This window comes from Stegostoma tigrinum, unplaced genomic scaffold (genome assembly GCF_030684315.1).
Source record: "Stegostoma tigrinum isolate sSteTig4 unplaced genomic scaffold, sSteTig4.hap1 scaffold_67, whole genome shotgun sequence".
Taxonomy (NCBI): Eukaryota; Metazoa; Chordata; class Chondrichthyes; order Orectolobiformes; family Stegostomatidae; genus Stegostoma; species Stegostoma tigrinum.
In genome coordinates, this window is record NW_026728611.1 from 646011 (window position 1) to 668194 (window position 22184).

Genomic DNA, 22184 nt, shown 5'->3' on the forward strand with positions numbered 1-22184 from the left:
TCACAACTGGAAGGTGCAGTTGTTTTGTGTGAACCAAGCGTAGGCGTCCTGCAAAGCAGTCCCTAAGCCTCCACTTGGTTTCCCCAATGTAGAGAAGGCCACAACGGCAACAGCCTCCTTTCCACGGACTTCATTTACACGTCTCGTTGCCACAGAAAGGCTGCCAACATCATCAATGACCCGTCCCATTGCGGTAATGCTCTCATCCAACTTCTTCCATGAGGCAGAAGATAGAACACACCCATGGTGTACCGCAAGGGTCGGTGTTGGGTCCACTGTTGTTTGTCATTTTTGTAAATGACCTGGATGAGGGCGTAGATGGATGGGTTAGTAAATTTGCAGACGACACGAAGGTTGGTCGAGTTGTGGATAGTGACGAAGGATGCTGTAGGTTGCAGAGAGACACAGATAAGCTGCAGAGCTGGGCTCAGAGGTGGCAAATGGAGTTTAATGCAGCCAAGTGTGAGGTGATGCACTTTGGAGTAACCGGAAGGCAAAGTACAGGGCTAATGGTAAGACTCTTGGTAGTGTAGATGAGCAGAGAGATTTCGGTGTCCATGTACACAGATCCTTGAAAGTTGCCACCCAGGTTGACAGGGCTGTTAAGAAGGCATACAGTGTTTTAGCTTTTATTAATATAGGGATCGAGTTCCGGAACCAAGCAGTTATGGTGAAGCTGTACAAACCTCTGGTGCGGCCGCACTTGGAGTATTGTGCACTGTTCTGGTCACCGCATTACAAGAAGGATGTGGAAGCTTTGGAAAGGGTGCGGAGGAGATTTACTAGGATGTTGCCTGGTATAGAAGGAATGTCTTATGAGGAAAGGCTGAGGGACTTGAGGCTGTTTTCATTAGAGAGAAGAAGGTTGAGAGGTGACTTACTTGAAACATATAAAATAATCAGAGGGTTAGATCGGGTGGATAGGGAGAGCCTTTTTCCGAGGATGGTGACGGCGAGCATGAGGGGGCATAGCTTTAAATTGAGGGGTGAAAGATAAGGACAGCTGTCAGAGGTAGTTTCTTTACTCAGAGAGTAGTAAGGGAATGGAACGCTTTGCCTGCAACGGTAGTAGATTCGCCAACTTTAGGTACATTTAAGTCGTCATTGGATAAGCATATGGACATACATGAAATAGTGTAGGTTAGATGGGCTTGAGATCAGTATGACAGGTCGGCACAACATCGAGGGCCGAAGGGCCTGTACTGTGCTGTAATGTTCTATGTTCTATCAAGGGGTTGAAGAACAGCTTCTTCTCTGCCATTATTAGACTGATGAATGGACTCTGTAACTCCAAATAGTGTTGATCTTGCTTTGCACACCTCCTGTGCAGGCATAACCTTGCATGCCTTGCTCTGTCTAAGCACACTTTGATCTGTAAATCATTGTTTGCTATGATCTGCCTGTGCCGCTTTCAAAAACACTTCACTGTACTTCAGTACACAAGACAACATAAATCAAAATCAAAACATTCTAATGGCAATCAATGTTAGCTTTTAATAATCTTCAAATTCAATGCTGAAACTCATCTTGTTGCTGACTTCATAAAATTGCAGGATGAAACCAGAGCAAGAGTGACCTGGCCCTCCAGATCAGAGCATGGATAAGGGTTAGAAGTGGTTCCAAAAAGGCATTTCAGGGGACTATTCAAAAAGGAAACTGAAAATTTTGTCAAGTGTCCCACACCCCCGGCCTGTCCAAATTTGTACAGACGCACACTTAATCAATTCCAGTTTGTATTCCGCATGCTGCCTATTGCTTTGACCTGGTGCCCCTACAAGTTTCAGCAAAGGTGCAGACAGTCTTCTCAAATCTTTGCTCTCACCGCTCAGATGCTTTTGGTCTTCGCTCAGAGTTTCAGGGCACCACATGGTCCTGGAAAAGACTCCCACTTCTACTTGTGCAGGGCCAGACACAGTTATTGTGGGGCAAAGTGTTGTGACGGGAGATAGAGGTGATATGTTAGGTGCTCCCTTGGTTTTGCAGTGAAAATAGTGAGAAGAGGAGAGATCTTTGTGTGACATTCCTTGCTTCCTGTCTCCTCTTCTGTAGCAGCATCCCATCAACACCTTGACTCTGAGGTAGAGGAGATTACTGACATTTTGCAAGCCCATCGATACAAATATTGGTCAGCCTGATTAAGGCAGCAGAAATCCTCTGTACCTCTGCGGTCATGACTTGCAATGGATTGAGTGCAGTGCCATGCCTTAAGCTCCATGAGACAACCATACTTTCCAATGACAGTCTCTGAAATCTTTGCCATCCTTAAGGCCATATGTGTTTTTTTCACTCCTGCAATTCCCCTTCCCAGACGTTTTTCTGACCCACCCGAATTACAACACTCCAGGAATGGAGCTGCTGACAACCCAAACTATGGAATTTCCTCCCTAAACCTCTCTCTCTCATTCTTTATGATACATGATAAAAATCAATATCTTTAAATCGATGTTTTGCTCATCTGTGAAGCACCTAGAACATAGAACGTAGAACAATACAGCACAGAACAGACCTTTCGGCCCTTGACGTTGCGCCGACCTGTGAACCTATCTAAGCCTCTCGCCCTACACTATCCCATCATTATCCATATGCTTATCCAAGGACTGTTTAAATGCCCCTAATGTGGCTGAGTTGACGACACTGGCAGGCAGGGCGTTCCATACCCTTACCACTCTCTGAGTAAAGAACCTGCCTCTGACATCTGTCTTAAATCTACCACCCCTCAATTTGTAGCTATGTCCCCTTGTACAAGCTGAAGTCATCATCCTCGGAAAACGGCTCTCACTGTCCACCCTATTTAATCCTCTGAACATCTTGTATGTCTCTATTAAATCCCCTCTTAGCCTCCTTCTCTCCATTGAGAACAGACCCAAGTCCCTCAGCTTTTCTTCATAGGGCCTATTCTCCAGACCAGGCAACATCCTGGTAAATCTCCTCTGCACCTTTTCCAATGATTCCACATCCTTCCTGTAATGGGGCAGCCAGAACTGCACGCAATAATCGAAATGAGGCCACACTAGCATTTTCTACAGTTGCAGCATGACATCATGGCTCCAGAACCCAGTCCCTCTCCCAATAAAACCTAACACACCATAAGCCTTCTTAACAGCACTATCAACCTGGGTGGCACCTTTCAGAGATCTATGTGCATGGGCACCAAGATCCCTCTGCACATCCACACTACCAACAATCTTTCCATTTCTGCCTTCCTATTATTCTTCCCAAAGTGAATCACCTCACATTTAATCTATATTAAACTCCATTTTCCAACTTCCAGCCGAATTCTGCAGTTTATCCAAGTCTCCCTGCAACCTGCAACATTCTTCCAAACTGTCCACCACTCCACCGACTTTAGTGTCATCTGCAAATTTACTAACCCATCCACCTATGCCTGCGTCCAAGTCATTTATAAAAATGACAAACAGCAGTGGTCCCAAAACAAATCCTTGAGGCACACCACTCGTAACTGGACTCCAGGCTGAATATTTTCCATCAACCACCACTCGTTGTCTTCTTACAGAAAGCCAGTTTCTAATCCAAACTGCTATTTCTCCCTCAATCCTGTGTCTCAGTATTCTCTTCAATAGCCTACCATGTGGAACCTTATCAAAGGCTTTACTGAAGTCCATGTACACCACGTCAACTGCCCTTCCCTCATCCACATGCTTGGTCACCTTCTCAAAAAACTCAATGAGGTTTGTGAGACACAACCTGCCCTTGACGAATCCATGCTGACTATCTCCAATCAAATTGTTGCTTGCTAGATGACTATAAATCCTATCTCTTATAATCCTTCCCAAAATGTTTCCTGCAACTGATGTAAGGCTCACAGGCCTATAATTACCTGGGTCAGCCCCACTGCCCTTCTTGAACAAGGGCACAACATTTGCAATCCTCCAGACCTCTGGTACTGAACCTGTAGACAATGAGGACTCAAAGATCAAGGCCAAATGCTCCGCTACCACCTCCCTAGCTTCCCAGACAATCCTCGGAAAAATCCCATCTGGCCCAGGGGATTTATCTAATTCATACCTTCTGGAATTGATCACACCTCCTCCTTACTAACCTTAATCCTTTCAATTCTAGTAGCCCGTAACTCAGTCATCTCCTCTACAATATTCTCCTGTTCCTCAGTGAAAACAGATGAGAAATAATCATTTAGTACCTCTCCAATCTCCACAGGGTCTACACACAACTTCCCACTTCTGTCTTTGACTGGCCCTATATCTACCCGAGACATCATCTTATTCGTCACATACCTATAGAACGCTTTAGGGTTCTCCTTTATTCTACCTGCAAATGTCTGCTCTTGTCCCTTCCTTGCTCTTCTTAACTCTCTCTCTCTCTTTAAATCCTTCCTAGCTAATCTGTAACTTTCCATCGCCTCATCTGAACCATCTTGTCTCATCGTCACATAAGCCTCCCTCTTCTGCCTAACAAGAGATACAATTTTTTTCATAAACCACAGCTCCCTTACCTCAATCGCTTCCTCCCTGCATGACAGGAACATACCTATCAAGGACAGCAATATCTGTTCCTTAAACCGGCTCCACATTTCGATTGTCTCCATCCCTTGCATTTTGCTAACCCATTCTCTGCCTCCTAAGTCTTGCCTAATCGCATTATAATTGCCCTTCCCCCATCTATAATTCTTGCCCTGTAGCATATTCCTAACCCTTTCCATTGCTAAAGTAAACATAACCGAATTATGGTCACTCTCTCCAAAGTGCTCACCTACCACTAAATCAAACACCTGGCCTGGTTCATTACCAAGTACCAGATCCAGTGTGGCCTCCCCTCTTGTCGGCCCTTCAACATACTGAGTCAGGAAACCCTCCTGCACACATTGGACAAAAACTGATGCATCCAACATACTAGAGTTATCACATTTCCAGTCAATGTCAGGGAAGTTAATGTCTGCCATAGCTAATCTCCCTGTTATTTTCACTCCTGCTCAGAATAGTTTTGCCAATCCTCTCCTCCACATCCCTGGAACTTTCCAGGGGCCTATAAAAAACTCCCAGCAGTGTGACCTCTCCTCTCCTGTTTCTGACCTCAGCCCATAACACCTCAGTAGACGAGTCCTCATCAAGAGTTCTTTCAGCCACCGTTGTACTGTCCTTGGCTAACAAAGCCACACCTCCCCCTCTTTTACCACCTTCCCTGTCCTTAATGAAAGATCTAAACCCTGGAGCTTACAACATCCATTCCTGACCCTGCTCTATCCATGTCTCCGAAACAGCCAAAACATCGAGGAGAATGACAGAGTAAAAGTTTCCATGAAATACAAGCTGTTGTTTTGCCTTACATTAGGAGAATCAGGAGTGGCCCATTTTTTCCCTCATCTCGGGATGAACACTCACCATCACTCACAGAGCTGATGAACAGCAGGAAAAATCTTCACCACTGACTACCTGCACTCACCTATCACCTTCCCACCTACCTTCCCCAGCCCCCACTCTGTTTATGTTTCAGTTCCCGTCCCCTCCCCCATTTCTGAAGAAGGGTCCTGAACCATCAACTCTCCTGCTCCTCTGATGGTGCCTGGCTCGCCGTGTTCCTCCAGCTCCACACTGTGTCATCCATGACTCCAGCACCTGCAGCTATTGCTGTCTCCCTGTGAGCGATGTCAGCTTTGGTTCAATCCGAGCACGGGGCGGGGCTTGGAGTTCCCAATTGAAGCGGCCTACCCTCCAACCAATCAGAGCGAGTGAGATGTTTGTCTGTGTGAAAATCACGTGATCGCCCTTGTTCGGGGGCGCAAAATCTCTGCGACTGAAGGTTAGCTGCTTTCGGAAGGTACAGTACACGGGATAAAAAGGAAAGGAGCACAAACCGGGAGGGAAATAGTTTCGGTATTGACTGAGAGGTTTTAATTGCGGTCGATGCATGTCAGAAAACATACATTTTAACATGCCGGCCCCGTGTTTTGCAGCAAATGGAAGAATTGCTGCGGACCTGAGGTTGCGATAGGCAGAGGTGATTGCCACCATCTTTATTAGGGGCAGTGATCTTTGGGACTCATGCCGGATCGCCATATTTATAGGTGGCAACCTGCAGCGGAACGCAAGCGCAGGCTTTCTTTTTGGGGGGGCGGGTATATAGAAGCGAAATGTGTTTTTTTTTCTCTGGACTTCTTCCCCAGACTGAGACGTAGCGTGTATTTCCTGGGAAGGACTTTTGACGCTGGCGAAGTACTGGCTTCAGGCAGTATAAATTGCTGCAGTTAAACGTTAGATACTTAGTGGAGGAGAAATGCCGAAAACGCGTTCAGAACTGCATGTTCAAAAACAGAGTTGGTGGAAAAGCTCAGTCGGCTTGGCAGCATCCGTGAATTTAAAAAATAACGTTTCGGATCCGCTAACCCTTGCTCAGAACTTCATGTTACCTGTTGCACTCTCACTTTCGGAAGTCCTGCTTTAAATATTATGATCTATTAAAGCATATCCGTTTGTCCAGTGTTCATATGATTGGGATCAAATCACTGAACGTGCTCTGAGTCCCCTTGTGCTCCCTGGTCAAATTTATTAATATCTGACTTCCTCCGTCTCTAATAATGGGTGTATTTTCCCTCTGCATCTTTCTGTGTCGGGGAGCAGGGTGATTTGAACAGGAGGATTTATACATGACTAACGGAAACCAAGAGAAATGTTTGCCTTTTCCAAACAATCTTGTGGTGTTTTCTGGATTTCTATCCAGGGCTGACAGTTATTTGTCTCTTATGGATTTGTTTTACAGGGTATTAATTGAGAATAATTTGCAGACCAGGATCCCAATGCAAGTTCTCCATTTTGCAGAGTGATCAGGATCTGAGTATCATTGACACTTAAATGCGAAAGGGAAGAGGTTTAACCATTCTATCCATGGGAGAATATTCCTGGTAAGGTTGTAACTTGAAAGCAGAATATTCAAATTTTTGGTTTGATCACCCCTGGGATAAGTGTTGAGTTCTATACCCTGCAGCTGAGAAAGGAGATATTGGCCTGAGAGGGGCAGTTTTGTCCAAACAACACCTCGTCTCCTTGAAAGAACTGTCATATTTAGTCCCAATCGCCCACTTCATGATTTTAATCTATATATTCTTCATTCTTGAATATCTGCAAACTTCCTTTTAAAATTCCATATGGGCACAAATTCCAGCACCCCTTCAAGTGGAATCTTCCAGATCCTGACAACTCTATTGATCCTGAAACTGCTGAAGTCTGTGTTGAGTCCTGAGGGTTATAAATTACTGCATTTAACGTGAAGATGCTGTTCCCTGAGCTCCCATTGAGCTGAATTGAAACAGTATGGGAGGCTGAGATCAGAGTGGGTGTGAGCAGACAATGAAAATGAAAAGGCTGCACTGAGAGTGTTGCTTGGCTAAATGAGAGTGCTTTGGAGTTGGGTGAAACAGAAAGAAAGTGAAACTGAAAGATTGAGTGTGATGCTCAGTCTCAGTTTGGGCAGTTCACAAAGTCTCACCGTCCTAACGGAAACAGTCAATTGATAATTGATACTGTAAAGAATTTTCTTACAGTTTTTAAAGTATATATTAGCTTATATAAAGTTAGCGACTTTTGATTTTCTAATAGTAATGTTTGAAATGAAGGGGAAGGACCTAGCTTCATTAAATTCTCTTTAAGGCAGAAACTGGCTTAATCTGGAGAGAAGTCACAACAGAAGACCTCAGGTCTGTGGTGTCCTTGTCTAGCACAACAGAACATAGACCCTTGATGTTGTGTCGACCTGGGAAATCAAACTGAAGCCCATTTAACCCACACTATTCCATTATCATCCATATGTTTATCCAATGACCACTTAAATGCCCTTAAACTTGGCGAGTCTACTACTGTTACAGGCAGGGCATTTCACGCCCTTACTACTCTGAGTAAAGAACCTACCTCTGACATCTGTCCTACAACTATCACCCCTCAATTTAAAGCTATGGCCCCTCGTGCTAGCCACCTCCATCCGAGGAAGAAGGATCTCAGTGTCCGCCCTATCTACTCCTCATATCAGCTTGTTTGTCTCTATTAGGTCACCTCTTAACCTTCTTCTAACGAAAACAGCCTCAAGTCCCTCAACTTTTCCTCAAAAGACCTTCCCTCAATACCAGGGAACATCCAGGTAAATCTCATGTGCACCCTTTCCAATGCTTCCACGTCCTTCCTGTAATGTGGCGACCAGAGCCCCAAGTGTGGTCGCACCAGCGTTGTGTACAGCTGCAACATGACTTCATGGCTCTGAAACTCAATCCCTCTACCAATAAAACCTCACACACCATCCACCTTCTTAACAACCCTACCAACCTGGGTGGAAACTTTCAGGGATCTGTGCACACGGATCCTGAGATCTCTTTGCTCATCCACACTACCAAGAATCTTACCATTAGTCCAGTACTCTGTATTCCTGTCACTCCTTCCAAAGTGAATCACCTCACACTTTTCCGCGTTAAACTCCGGGATATTACCAGTGTCCCTATTGGCTATTTGTGCAGGATGTGTATCCGTCTGCAGCTACTGGTTAGCTGTTTTTCAGAGCTGGAGCTGTGGGTGCAGTCAGTATGGAGCATTCATGATACTGAGAAGGTTGTGGTAGCATTCTCAACAGATTGGTCACAAGCAGGTGAAGATTACACAGACAGCAAGGGAATGGGTGGCCATCAGACAAGTAAAAGGCTCAGAAATGAAGTGCTCGAGTCCCTCGTGGTCATCGTCCTCAAACAAATATACTGTTTTTGGTACTGTTTGGTCGAGGGCTGGTGGTGGTGGGGTGGCCAATCGTGAAGCAGCATCAGTCAAGTTCATGGCACTTGGAGTGACTCTGCTGCAGAGAAGGGGAGGAAAATGATGAATATGACTGTAGAGACAGGGGATTCAATAGTAAGGGGCACAGAGAGACATGAATCCGGGATGGTATGTTGCCTCCCTGGTGCCAGGATCAGCGATGACATGGAGCAGCTTCAGGACATTCTGGAGTGGGAGGGTGAACATCCGATTGTACCAGTGACATAGGAGGACCTGAAAGCTGAAGATAGGAAGATAAGAGATACATTAAAATACAAGATCTCAAATGTAGTATTGTCAAGCTTACACCCATTGCCACATTGTGGTAGGGAGGAGTTTTGTGTTGTGTTCAGTTGTACAAGCGACCTTTATTCAGAGCTCTGTTACCGCATGTGTGGGAGAGGCCAGAGTCCACTCCAAACCTGGCTTTCACGTGAGGCCTAATTCCCCTCTTAAATACAGCTCAGATTGGAAGAGTGGGCAATGACACTCAAACTTTCCCTGGCTGATTGTAATATTTTTATTCCTTTTGCTAGATGTTGTTTACATGCAATATTGTTGTCATTGTTAGCCACACACCCCAAATCAATATATCCAATCCAGTAAGCAAACAATCATGGACAATACTATGTTCAGCCTTAAACCCTCCCATAATCTCCTGAGGTTAGCTAGAAAATGACTTCATCTGTCTTTGACCTTACAATGCTTTTGACAGTTATATTCCTCCTCAGACATTTGCCAGCTGCACCATGTTTTTTGCCAAAAACCAAAATAGTAGCTTATCACTGAGAACTTTTCCAAATTCTCTACTAACTGTAGTGTGGATTGTTAGAAATTGTGATAAAGTCTTTTAAACTCAACTCTGATATAAAGTAACTACAATTTTGTAATACAGTTGAAAATTGTGGAAAAATCCCTCTCTCACTTCAGCTTAAGAGACCAAACAAACAGTGTTTCTGACTTGCTGTTGCAGTTTACAACCCCAACGATTTGCATGCTGCAAATGATTTTTAAATTGAAGTTTCATTTTCTACTCTAAGTGCTTTCCATTATTACTTTCTTGTTTTAATAAAAAGCATCTATTCAAATTCCACTGAGGATGAAATTCAGTCACTTTAGAGCTTTACCAAGCCATTAAACAAAACTTGTTTAGATTTCACAAATAACTAAGGCACTAATCATGTCTTCACTTCGGATTTTGCAATCTATCTTTGTCACTCTTCCATTGATCTTTGCATGTAAGAATTTATTCAAATTATCCATATCTACATTTCAATTGTTTTATCTCTCTGCAGCCCTGACTTCTCTCTTTATAACCTTTCTTTGCCCCTTCCTATGTTGTTGGTCTTTTAGAGGTTGTGTTTACACCATTTATTGCTTTGCCTTCCATAATGATGCAGTGAGCTGCTTTTATTGCTGACAAACATTCGCTCAAGGAATTCAGCTAACCATTTCATGTTAATTGGTTGTTTGCATTTCTGGTTACAATTACCTAAACAGTTCAGAATGCTGTAGGATCAGACTTTTGCTTCTACTTTTTAATTAAGTAACAAACTTGTGATTGTGGCTGGACCAGGCCTTTAAAAACTGCCTCTTATTAAAATGCTTATGTGTTTTGAACTGCCTGTTTACAGAAACCCAAGTAAATTCCCTAATGTTCCTTCTTAACAGGACTCTTTTATGACCCCCACAGGACCTTTCGTGATCTAATCCAGTAACAGTGTGAGCTGCTACAATGCACGTGCTTGTGAAAGCGAGAATAAGAGGACAGATGAGATGAGTGCATGGCTGGAGATATAACTTAAAGCGTTTAGATTCCTGAGGCTTTGAGACTGTTTGTTTCTGGGGAAGGTGGGACATGCACAAGCTTGAACAATTGTCCTGGGCAGAGCTGGGACAGATATTCTTGTTGATGTTTTTGCTAGTTCCACTGGTGAGGATTTAAACTCGGATGACAGGGGAATGGGAACCAAAGTATAGCTTCAGTAGTAAGAGACTCAGATCAGCAAATGGGACGTGAAATTAGTTCATGATGTTGTCGGTGGCTGAAAGATTAAAAGAAAGAAGGATTAATCAAGATCAAAACTCTCTCATCATGCATCAGACCTGAGATCCCAGGAATTGGTCTGGTGAACCTTCTTTACGATCATTCAGTAGCCAGGGCATCCTTCCTTTGGAAAGGAGAACAAAGGTGCACACGATTCCAGGTGTGGTCTCACCAAGGCCCTTATAGAAAGATATCCCTCTTCCTGTACTCGAATCCTCTCACAATGAAGGGCAAAATATCATTTGCATTCTTCACTACTTGCTGCTGCCTGTTTCCTAAAAGAGAATAGGAGAGAAACACGGAACTAAATGGGGTCAGACACCGGGGTAACATTGTTGAACACACTGTCCCCATTGTATCAGTGCTGGTCATCAAGCACCTATTTAAGCTAGGCCCGTTTTCTGGCACTCGGTGTGTAACCTATATTATGGTGCAATGGATGATCATCTCAACACTTCTTCAAGATTGCAATGGTTCCTGCATCTATCACCATTTCAGATGCTGCCAGATCTGCTGTGGATCTCCATCTTTTTCTGTTTTTATTTCAGATTTCAGGTATTTTGCTGTGTATTCTCAGCCCTTCAGAAGCATCAGAGGGTATGGGGAGAAAACAGGAATTGGATTCATTTTCTGATGTATAAAATGCCTGCCCTTCATGTCTGTCCAAACTCTATCTCTTTTTTTTGTAGTTTTGGGCAAACGCTGACTGTTTCCCTTCCCTGAAGGACATTAAATGAACCAGTTCAGTTTTACTGATAATCCAGCAGTGCCCCTCGGTGTTGGATCCACAATTGACCAGATTAATTTCAGAGTTTCACAATCTTTGTGTGTATTCTTCTGGTTTCTCTCTCTCTACTTTTCTGTTTGAAATTTTGATTGCATTCAGAGAAATCAAACAAAACCACAACCAGATCTGACACTCAATCTGTTTGTCATAACCTAATTATCTCAGGATTTTGAACATTGAAGGAAGAAGCACTGTTCACCAGGGAGAAATGCGTATTGTCTGTGTGTCAAAGAGTCTGTGAAGATTCATCTGAAATGTCCAAACACCAGCGCAGTCACACTGGGGAGAGACTGTGGAAATGTGGGGATTGTGGGAAAGGATTTATTTACCCATCACACCAGAGAGAAATCATTCACCTGTTCTGTGTGTGGGAAAGGATTCACTCAGTCATCCTCTCTGCTGGAACACCAGCAAGTTCACACTGGGAAAAGACCATTCATCTGTTCTGAATGTGGGAAAGGATTCACTCGCAATTCCAAACTATTGGTACATCAGCGAGTTCACACTGGAGAGAAACCTTTCACCTGTTCTGAGTGTGGGAAGGGATTTACTCACTCATCCAACCTGCTGACACATCAGCGACTTCATACTGGAGAGAGACCATTCAGCTGTTCGGAGTGTGGAAAAGCATTCACTCAGACAGTTCACCTGCTGACACATCAGTGAATTCACACTGGAGAGAAACCGTTCACATGTTCCGAATGTGGGAAGGGATTTGCTCACTCAACCAACCTGCTGAGACACCAGCGAGTTCACTCTGGGGCCAGACCATTCACTTGTTCTATGTGTGGAAAGGGATTCACTCAATCATGCAAACTGTTAACACACCAGCAAGTTCACCACAACCACATTTGAAGGATTTTGCTTTTAAATCAAGGATTGAACTTGGATCTTTGGGCTGTTTGTACTGGTGTCATTAGTCCCTGCTCAAAACTTGATCTTCTCTTGGGAAATAAGGTAGGGCAGGTGACTGAGAGGTCAGTGGGAGAAATATTTTGGGGCCTATGATCATTGTTGTATTAGTTTTAAAATAGTTATGGAGAAGGATAGACTTGGTCTAAAAGTTAAAGTTTTCAATGGGACTAAGGCCAATTTTGACACTATTATGCCCCTTAAAAGCACAGTAAGACCGCCTATGTATGGGAATGCACAAGATGGATGACATGCAAAACAAGTATTTTACATCGGTATTTACTGTGGAAAAGAATATGAAAGCTAGAGAACTTAGAAATGAATGTGTATCTTGAAAAGTTCCATATTATAGAGGAGGTGGTGCTGGATGCCTTACAGAGCATAAAGGTGGATAAATCCCCAGGACTTCTTCAGGTGTATTCTCCAACTTTGCGGGAAGTTAGGCTTGCGATTGGGCCCCTTGCTCAGATATTTGCACCATTGACAGTCATAGGTGAGCTGTTAGGCTGGAGGTTGGCTATTCCAGTGCCATTGTTTAAGAAAGGTGGTAACATAAAGCCAGGGAACAATAAACTTTTGGTGAGCCTGATGTCAGTTATGTGTAAGTTGTTGGAGGGAAGTCTGAGGGATAGGATTTACATGTATTTGGAAAGCGTGGACTGAATGGGGATAGTCAACATGTCTTTGTCCATAGGAAATTATGTCTTGATTGAGTTTTTTTTGAAGAAGTTACAAAGAAAATTGATGGCAGACTGGTGGATGTTTTCGATATGGATTTCAGTAAGTAAAATTCCGCATGGTAGCCTGATTAACAAGGTGAGATCACATGGAATCCAGGGAGAGCTGGCCATTTGGAAAGGCCTTTGGCCTGCAGTATGCTGCAAGGATTGGTACTTAGTAACTATAACTCCTGCATTCACATCCAAATCATCTTTATAAATGACAGAAATGAGTGGACCCAGCTCTGATCCTTGCAGCACACCACTGGTCACACACCTCCAATCTACAAAGCAACCCTCCACCAGCACTCTGTCTTCTACCTTCAAGTCAGATCTGTTTCCAAATGACTGGTTCTCTCTGTATTCCATGTGATCTGACCTTGCTAATCAGTCTACCATGAGGAACCTTGTCAACTGCCTTACTGACATCCATATAGAACACATCCACTGCTTTGCCCTAATCAATCCTCTTTGTTCCTTCTTCAAAAAAAATCAAGTCAGTGAGACATGATTTCCTACACACACAGCCATGTTGCCTGTCCCGAATCAGTCCTTCCCTTTCCAAATATTTCAAGTACTATCCCTCAGGATTCCCTCCAATGACTTGCCCACCACTAATATCAGGCTCACTGGCCTATAGTTTCCTGGCTTTTCCTTAGCACCTTTCTTAAATAGTGGCATCACATTAGCCAACTTCTGATCCCTCATCTGTGGCTATCGATGATACAAATATCTCAGCAAGGGGCCCAACAATCTCTTGCCTAGTTTCCCTCCGAGTTCTCGGATACACCTGATCAGGTCCCAGGAATTTATCCACTTTTATGCGTTTTAAGCCGTTCAGCATCACTACCTCTGAAATATGGCTAATTTTCAAGATGTTGCTCTTTATTTCCCCACTGTCTATATCTTCCATATCCTTTTCTGTAGTAAATACTGATGCATAATACTTGTTTTATTATATTCCCCATTTCTTGCAATTCCACACAAAGGCGGCATTGCTGCTTTTTAAGGGGCCCTATTCTCTCCCTAGTTATCCTTTTGTTCTTAATCTATTTGTAGAATCCCTCTGGATTTTCCTTAATACTATTTGCCGAAGCTACCTCATGTCCCCTTTTTGCCCTCCTAATTTCCCTCTTAAGTATACCATTGTCATTATACTCTTATAAGGATTCACTCAATCTCTGCTGTCTATACCTGGCATGCCCTTCCTTCCTTTTTCTTGACCAAAACCTTGATTTCTCTAGTCATCCAGAATTCCCTACACCGACCAGCATTGTCCGTCACCCGAACAGGAACATACTGTCCCTGAACACTCATTATCTTTTTTTTTGAAGGCTTCCCACTTCTGAACCTTTCCGTTTTACCTGCAAATATCTGCCCCAATCAACTTTTGAAAGCTCTTGCGTACTACCATTAAAATTGGCCTTCCTCCAATATAGAACTTTAACTTTCAGACCCGGTCTACTCTGTTCCATCACTATTTTAAAACTAATAGTATTATGGTCACTGGCCCCAAAGTCCTCCCCCACTGATACCCTAGTCACCTGTCCTGCTTTATTTGCCAAGAGCAGGTCAAGTTTTGCTCTTTCTCGAGTCGATACATCGCATACTGAATCAGAACATTTTCCTGTACACTCTCAGCAAATTCCTCTCCATTCAAGCCTTTTACACTATGGAATTCCCAATCTGTTTGGAAAACTAAAATCCATTCCATTACCACCCTGTTATTCTTACAGATAACTGAGATCTTCTTTCAAAATTGTTTGTCAGATTCCTGCTGACTATTGGGAGGCATATAGTATAATCCCAATAAAGTGATCGTCCCTTTTCTTATTTCTAAGTTCCACCCAAATAACTTCCCTGGATGTGTTCTCAGCTATATCCTGCCTAAGTAAAGCCATAATGTTATCCTTGCTCAAAAATGCCGCTTTTCACTCCTGTCTTGCTTTGCTTCCCCTCCCGCTTTGACTTTCTATCGGATCTATATCTTGGAACATTAATCTGGCAGCCCTGTCCATCCTTGAGCCTTGTCTCTGTAATTGCAATGATAACCCAGTTCCATGTTTCCAACCTTGCCCTGAGTTCATCTGCCTTAGCTGTTAGGCCTCTGGCATTGAAATAAATGGTGTTTAATTTATTCGTCCTTTTGCATTAATCTCAATAACAAATACGTAACGGTAGGGTAGGTTTTGAAAATGATGACGTTTTATTGCTGTATATCAACACATTCACAGTGGGTAAAGACAATCCACCTGCACACTGTGAAAAAGGATTTCCTAGTTCATTAGGACTGGTTTTCATAGAATTCAGAGTATTCCGACAGTATGGAAACAGGCTGTTTGGCCCAAGAATTCACAGAAAACCTCAGAGCATGCCACTCAGACACATGTCCTGGTAACCCACCTAATCTACACATCCCTGAACACTCTGGGCAATTTAGCTTGGCGAATCCACCTAACCAACACATGGGAGGAAACCAGAACACCCAGAGGAAACCCACGCAGCCACAGGGAGAAGATGCCAACAGCCACACACTCAGTTGCCCAAGGGTGGAATCAAGTCTGGGTCCCTGGCATTGTGAGCCAGCAGTGCTAACCGCTGAGCCACTGTGGGTAACCACCAATGAGTTCCCAAGAATCTGTAGGAATTTTTTTTGTTGCTCCTATTATCTGTGTCCACGTCATGTTATCTGGGCATGTTTCTCATGATGTTTGAAAACACCACGTGTTTGGTTACCTAGTTGGGAGAAAAAAAACGATATAAGTTAACCTTTTATTAAAACTACTGTGCATTGAGTCTTCATCTCAAAAGCAGACTAGTTTATTTTGAAAGGCTGTCCATCTGCCCTAACTCCTCCATCCTCACCTCCAAGTGTGAGTAACCTAGGTTTTTACTTTTCACTCAATGACAGTCAGTACAGTTCATATGAGCAATTGGGAACAGGGTCATCCCATAATGCTTGAAACTTAGTGTACTAATGGTACACTATTACAATAATAACCATTACACTTCTTTTCTGAATCTTTTCAAGTTTTACAACACCCTTCCTTTAGCAGGAAGACTAGAATTACACACAGCAGTTACACCTCAACTGGAATGGGACCTGCATCCTTGTGGGAGGTGGGGGTGGGTTTACAGTACTGTTGAGGGCCTTGTAAATAACTTAGCAGTGGGCTGAAATCCAGAGAGAATGTTCAAAATAATAACAAGGGCCAAAAAGAGAAGAAACGAGAGTCTGGAAGGCATTGTTACAGGCCAGGTTAAGGTATAAGGGAGTTTAAGGGTGAATGGTATTTAATGCTTGGAGTCAGGTGAATAAGGCGGATGATTTGAGGATACACATTAATGGGGTCATAAAGACATTGCTGTCACTTGGACACGGTTAGCAGCTCAGTATTCCAGGATATAGGGCCTTCATGCAAGGCAGTGGAGTTGGTAAAGGAGGAGGAGATATTGTTATTTTGTTTAGGAAATCTATTACAGCAATAAGGAGGGGCGGCGTCTTTGAAAACTCCACAAATAAATAAGGAGGCAAATTTTGAGAAAGTGTAAAAATAGCAGGATTGAGGTAGCAGGAGCTTTCAACTTCCTCAACATTAATGTAGGCATCGTAGTGTGAAGGATTTATCAGAATTTTAAAAATACATCCAGGGCAGCATTTTTTTCAGCCACTAAGTAGAAGATGCAACAAGGAAGGGGAAGGTCCTGGACTTGACTTTCGGTTACAAAGTTGAGCAAGTGGTTGAAGTTTCAGTGGGATGGCATTTTGCAGGCAGTTATTATAACTTTTCGATTCAGGATTTGTATGGAAAAGGGCAAGGATGGGTCTGAAGTCCCAAACTGCTGAAGTTATGAAGAAAGTAAATGGAATTTTGGCCTTAATTGCGAGGTGTTGGTGTTTGAGGATAAGGACATCTTGTAACAACTGTATTGGATGTTGGTGAAGCCATACTGGTATATTATTTACAGTTTTGGTGCTTGTATTTAAGAAAGGATATACTGGTGTTGAATGCAGTACAAAGAGATTCGCTAAGCTGATTCATGGGATGAAAGGGTTAGCCTGTCAAGAATAGCTGGAGGAAGGGAATTTGCAGAGGGGAAATACCAAGTAATTAAACAGGTGGTGCTCAAAGTTGGGCTCATATTCACAACCCTGCACTTAAACAGCGTATGTTCTAACAACTGAGCTAACTTGGCCTCCCACAGTCAGTGTTCAAATCTTGCTTTATAAGGCGACGAATGGGTTTTTTCACTGACGCCACTGCAGTCCAAGGAAGTAAAAGGTATTTGCTTTAGAAAATCCCAAGGTTCCAATGTATTCTTCTCATTCACATTGCAACCCATTTTCGGTACTTGCTCCAGGATTTAACATTCAAAATTAATTTAGTGATGTTGTTTCCCTCATCTTTAAGCAGCCTGTATGACTCCAGTCACTCGGTCAAATGGTGAATAAATCTGTCTCAATAAACCAATTCTTTTCAGCTACAGTCTAAGAAATGTTCATTTATTTGCTGAGTCTCACACAACATGTTCTTTGTTCTATGTGTCAACAACTTTTGCCAATTCTCATGTTATGGACTGCATTTTTAGCCATCGGTTAAAAAGATTCGAAGGACCAGAGGTTTCTGGTGCAGTTGTATGACTTCCTACTAAGTGGTACAAAGAAATAAACAAGCTTAAAAGATGAGGAAGGAAATGTATTTTTAAGTGAAGACTGTTCAGTTACTGTGTGCTTGTTGCTTAAAATGGATGATTGAAGTCTTCACAGCGCAATGTTTAAACAGACAGACACCAAGACCTTGTGAGCAAGTATTTCAGGCATTTGACACATTGGACAATTTGTGTTTCTAAATTAAATCTCTGTCCAAAAAAAAGTGCTGGATAAATTCAGCGGGGCTCTCAGATAGTTATTGATAGCTGTTTCTGATTCAGGATTGGTACGGAAAAGGACAGAAATGGGTCTAAAGTCCTATGCTGGTGCTGCAAATGATAAAGAAAGAAAATAGAATTTTAACTTTAATTGCTACATAATTGTTAAAAATTGTAACAACTATGTAGGATGTTAGTGAAGCCATTCCTGTGGAGAGAGAAATAGTTCTAAGTTCTTGAAACTAACGTGATTTCACTTGTCTCAGACCTACTATGTTTCTATAACACTTTCTGTTAAGAAAAGAACTTTTGGCTGTTTGAGAAGGGAAAAGCTTGAGAAGTGACCTGAGAGAAATTGGAGACTTTGCAGGGATTTGAGGCAAAATTGGTGTTGAGCTTGGGAACCCATTAGAGATTTAAGAAATGGTAATGCTGTCTTGAGGCCTCCTGCTCCATGACTAAAATTTGGTGCAGCGACATTATCGTCAAAGACAATAAGGATGACCACGACTTGTCAGTTACTGTGGCTGAACATTCTAAGGAGCTGAATGAAGACTGCAGTCTTTTCATTGATGTGGGTTTGAATCTCACTGCTGCAACTGTCCGTTGAGCAAGTGGCATTTTCTTCTCCACAGGATTTTTACTGTGTGTAAGAAAAGAGGAGACAATACACATATAATTTGCTGCATGAAGAAAAAAATATATACTTGAAGTTCTCTTAAAGTTTTTTTTTCTAGGAGCTACACAGACATGTTTGAGTATACAGGAGGCATAGAAACAAAATAGGTACAACAGGGGTGAGGAAGAACAGTGGGAGAGAGGGAGGGGAAAACCTACATTACCTCATCCTCAGTATTTATCCAGAACAGCATTCGGTGAGAGTAACTACTGTACAGTCCTGTGGAAAGTAGGTCCCATTCTCACTTCAAGGAAAAACTTCTCACGCTGCCTGGTACTATCATGATGCTAAGTTGGATAGTCTTTTAACAAATCTGCTGACTTATTTGTGATGCACTTCGGGCCAATAACACTAGAACTGAGAGAGCAGAGACTTGAATCACTCCAACATTACGGGACAGTTGAGTATGGGGGACCGGTCAGTGTTAGGGCAGATAAATCTAGAGGTAATTAAGAATGGATAGGGTTTCAGCAGCAGATGAGCTGAGACGTGGATGGGGTCAGGTGATGTTACTGAGATGGAAACAGTTGGTTTGGTGATGATGTGGTTGAAAGCTCATCTTAGTGTGAAGTATTTTTTCAGAGTTGTGAACAGTCTGGTTCAGCTTCACACAGTTACTGGACAGAAGGTTGCAGTCAGTGTAGAAGCTGTCTCGCTGGGTAATTGGAGGAAATTTCAGTTCATCCTGCACCGGATTCAGACAAGTCAGGATGATGTGTGACTTGGAGGGGGTCCTCACCGTGATGGTGTTCCATATAGATCTTCCACACTGGACGTTCACAGTAGTGAATTTTAAGGGTTTGTGACATGATGTTAAAGTTCTGATTGAGATGTGGATTTATTCAATACCTGTGTTTCACTTCTTTCGCCACATTCTTTCTTTGTCTGTCCACTCACAAAGAGGTCAGAGTCTTGTGTAAGTCCAGACCAGGTGGTAGGTTCCGTTCCCTGATCGACATTAATGAATCACTGGCTTTTGTGGTCACTTCTTTTTTATAGTACATCATTAATCCAATGGGGTGGCACGGTGGCTCAGTGATTAGCTTTGCAGCCTCACAGCACCAGGGACCCGGGTTCAATTCTAGCCTCGGGCAACTGTATGTGCAGAGTTTTCACGTTCTCCCCGTGTCTGTGTGGGTTTCCTCCAGGTGCTCCGGTTTCCTCCCACAAAGATGTGCAGCCTAGGTGGATTAGTGGATTAGCCATGCTAAATTGCCCGTGGTGTTCAAGGCTGTGTGGGATATAGAGGGATGGGTCTGGGTGGGATGCTTCAAGGGGCAGTGTGGACTTGTTGGGCCAAAGGGCCTGTTTCCACACTGTAGGGAGTCTAGTCTAATCTAATCTAATCAAACTACCAGATTCATTACCAGCTGATATCATAGGCAGCCTGGTGTTTGTGTGGACTCTCTCTTATTTGCATTGTTCTGTTTTAAATTGATTTCACGGAGTATTCAAAGGGAAACTGACACCAGGCACAATCCCAGCGTTTTATGGGCCCCTCAGTTTATTGTAAACAGAACATTATCAGATTTTGAACATGGAAGGAGAAAGCATTATTCACAGTGTGAAACCATACACGTATTGTGTGTGTGGACACCAGTTTTAATTAACTACCAGGACTGACACAATGCAAGCCTTGATTGTGGGGAGGGATTCACTTGGTTAACTACAGTCCTGGCACACACGCTGCTCACACTGACGAGAGACCTTTTAAATGTCCAAACTGTGGGAAGTGCTTTAAATGTTCTGGGTAACTGATGAATCATCAATATGTTCACACTGTTGAGGGACCATTCGTGTGTTTTTTGTAGACATGTGTTCAGATGATCAACTAACCTCAATATACGCCAGCGAGTTCACACTGGAGAGAGGCCATTCATCTGCTCTGAGGGTGGGAAGGGATTCACTCATTTATCTCATTTGCTGACACAGAAGTGAGTTTGTAAGTAGCTGTTGGATGTTTGCATTTTGCTTTCAATCAGTCAGTACTGAACCGTTTCAATGGAATCTGTTTCCACTGGTTTAAATAACTCCAGTTCTCAGTCTTTATATTTAGAATCAGAGTCAAATCAAACAGTTTTCTGTGTGACCTGCAGTATGTTTTTTTTAATGATGTGTCTAATAAAAGTTTGTTCTCATTGAACATCTCTTTCACCCTCCCCCATGTATCCTCCATCCTCACCTGCAACACCTGTGAGGAGCTCAAAGAGCTTCATTTTCTAACTCATGGTGATAATCGATCCACTGCCTCTGCTGCTTCTGATGAGGCCAAGGGGCTCCTAAAGTTTTCCCCTGTCTGAACCCAGAACCTGCATGTTTCTCTGGTTTGTCTCCTACATTGTTATAGCCAGTATGTTATGAGCCCCTCTCAACTGGCTGCCAACCTTTTCTCCGAACTGTCTCCCTTCCTTGTGTGCTTTTTCACCTGCTTGCCCCAACTTCTGAGCCTTCTGTGTTCCTCGTGACTGTCAATTTCGACTTTTCTCCTTGACACCTATCATGTGTTTTTTTTATATCTTATCTTAAATTCTATTTGTCATACAAGCAGCCCTGAATGTTTGTCCTTCCTTTCCTTTTTGAGTGTACTTGAGCCAGCTTCTCTTTGAAAGTAGCCCTTATTATTATTTATACTTTGTCCCATCAACCTGTCACTCCAGTCATTGCTGTCCAGCTTTGACCTTGCTCTGTTGAAGACAATTCTCCATCAACTGAGCTTTCTTATTCTGAACTAATGCTGGTTATTATCTGACATTATTCTGCACCTTCCTACACGTGATCATGGTCTCCTGAATGATCTGCCACTGACACTTGATCTACTTGGCCCCCATCATTCCCAAGAAGTATGATCAAACGAGCACTCTTTCTTTTTGAACTGAATGCACTGTTTTCGGAACTTTGTCGTGCATACAATCCAGGAAAACTTACCCTTGCTGCCTCTTACTCTACCAATATTCCAGTCTGTGTTTGAAAAACTGAGGTCTCAAATAACACTATAGAACAGGAACAGTCCCTTTAGCCCACAAGCATCCATTAACACACGATTTTCTAATCATGAAATCTCTTTATTTCCCCTGCACAGTTTGTATCTCTCTATTCCCTGCCAATTCACAAATCCATCAAGATGTCTTTTAAGCATTGTGATTGTACCTGCTTATCCCACTTTCTCTGGCAATGCATTCGAGGCACATACTGTCCTGTGTGTAAAAACTTACTTTTCACACCTCCTTTGCATTTTTCCCTTATACCTTAAACTTATGTCCCCTACACACTGTCATTTCTACTCTAGACTCCACCTATCCATGTCTGTCACAGTTTAGTACATTTCTACCTGATTGCTCCTTAGCCTCTGATGTTTAAATGAAAACAAACCAAATTTATCCAACATCTCCTCATAACTAATATCCTCCAA

At 42.9% G+C, this 22184-nt stretch overlaps 1 long non-coding RNA gene across 3 annotated transcripts; it reads left to right on the forward strand.

The window, feature by feature from the left end:
- The first annotated feature begins 5729 nt into the window (after positions 1-5729).
- On the forward strand, positions 5730-11465 carry LOC132209116 (uncharacterized). 3 transcript variants are annotated; one of them, XR_009445209.1, is made up of 3 exons: positions 5730-5775; positions 6733-6874; positions 10456-11465. It is a non-coding gene; the product is annotated as an uncharacterized LOC132209116 (long non-coding RNA). The 3 variants fall into 3 exon arrangements; XR_009445208.1 differs by having other exon boundaries at positions 5736-5793; positions 10434-11465; XR_009445207.1 differs by having other exon boundaries at positions 5736-5793.
- The last annotated feature ends 10719 nt before the right edge of the window (positions 11466-22184 follow it).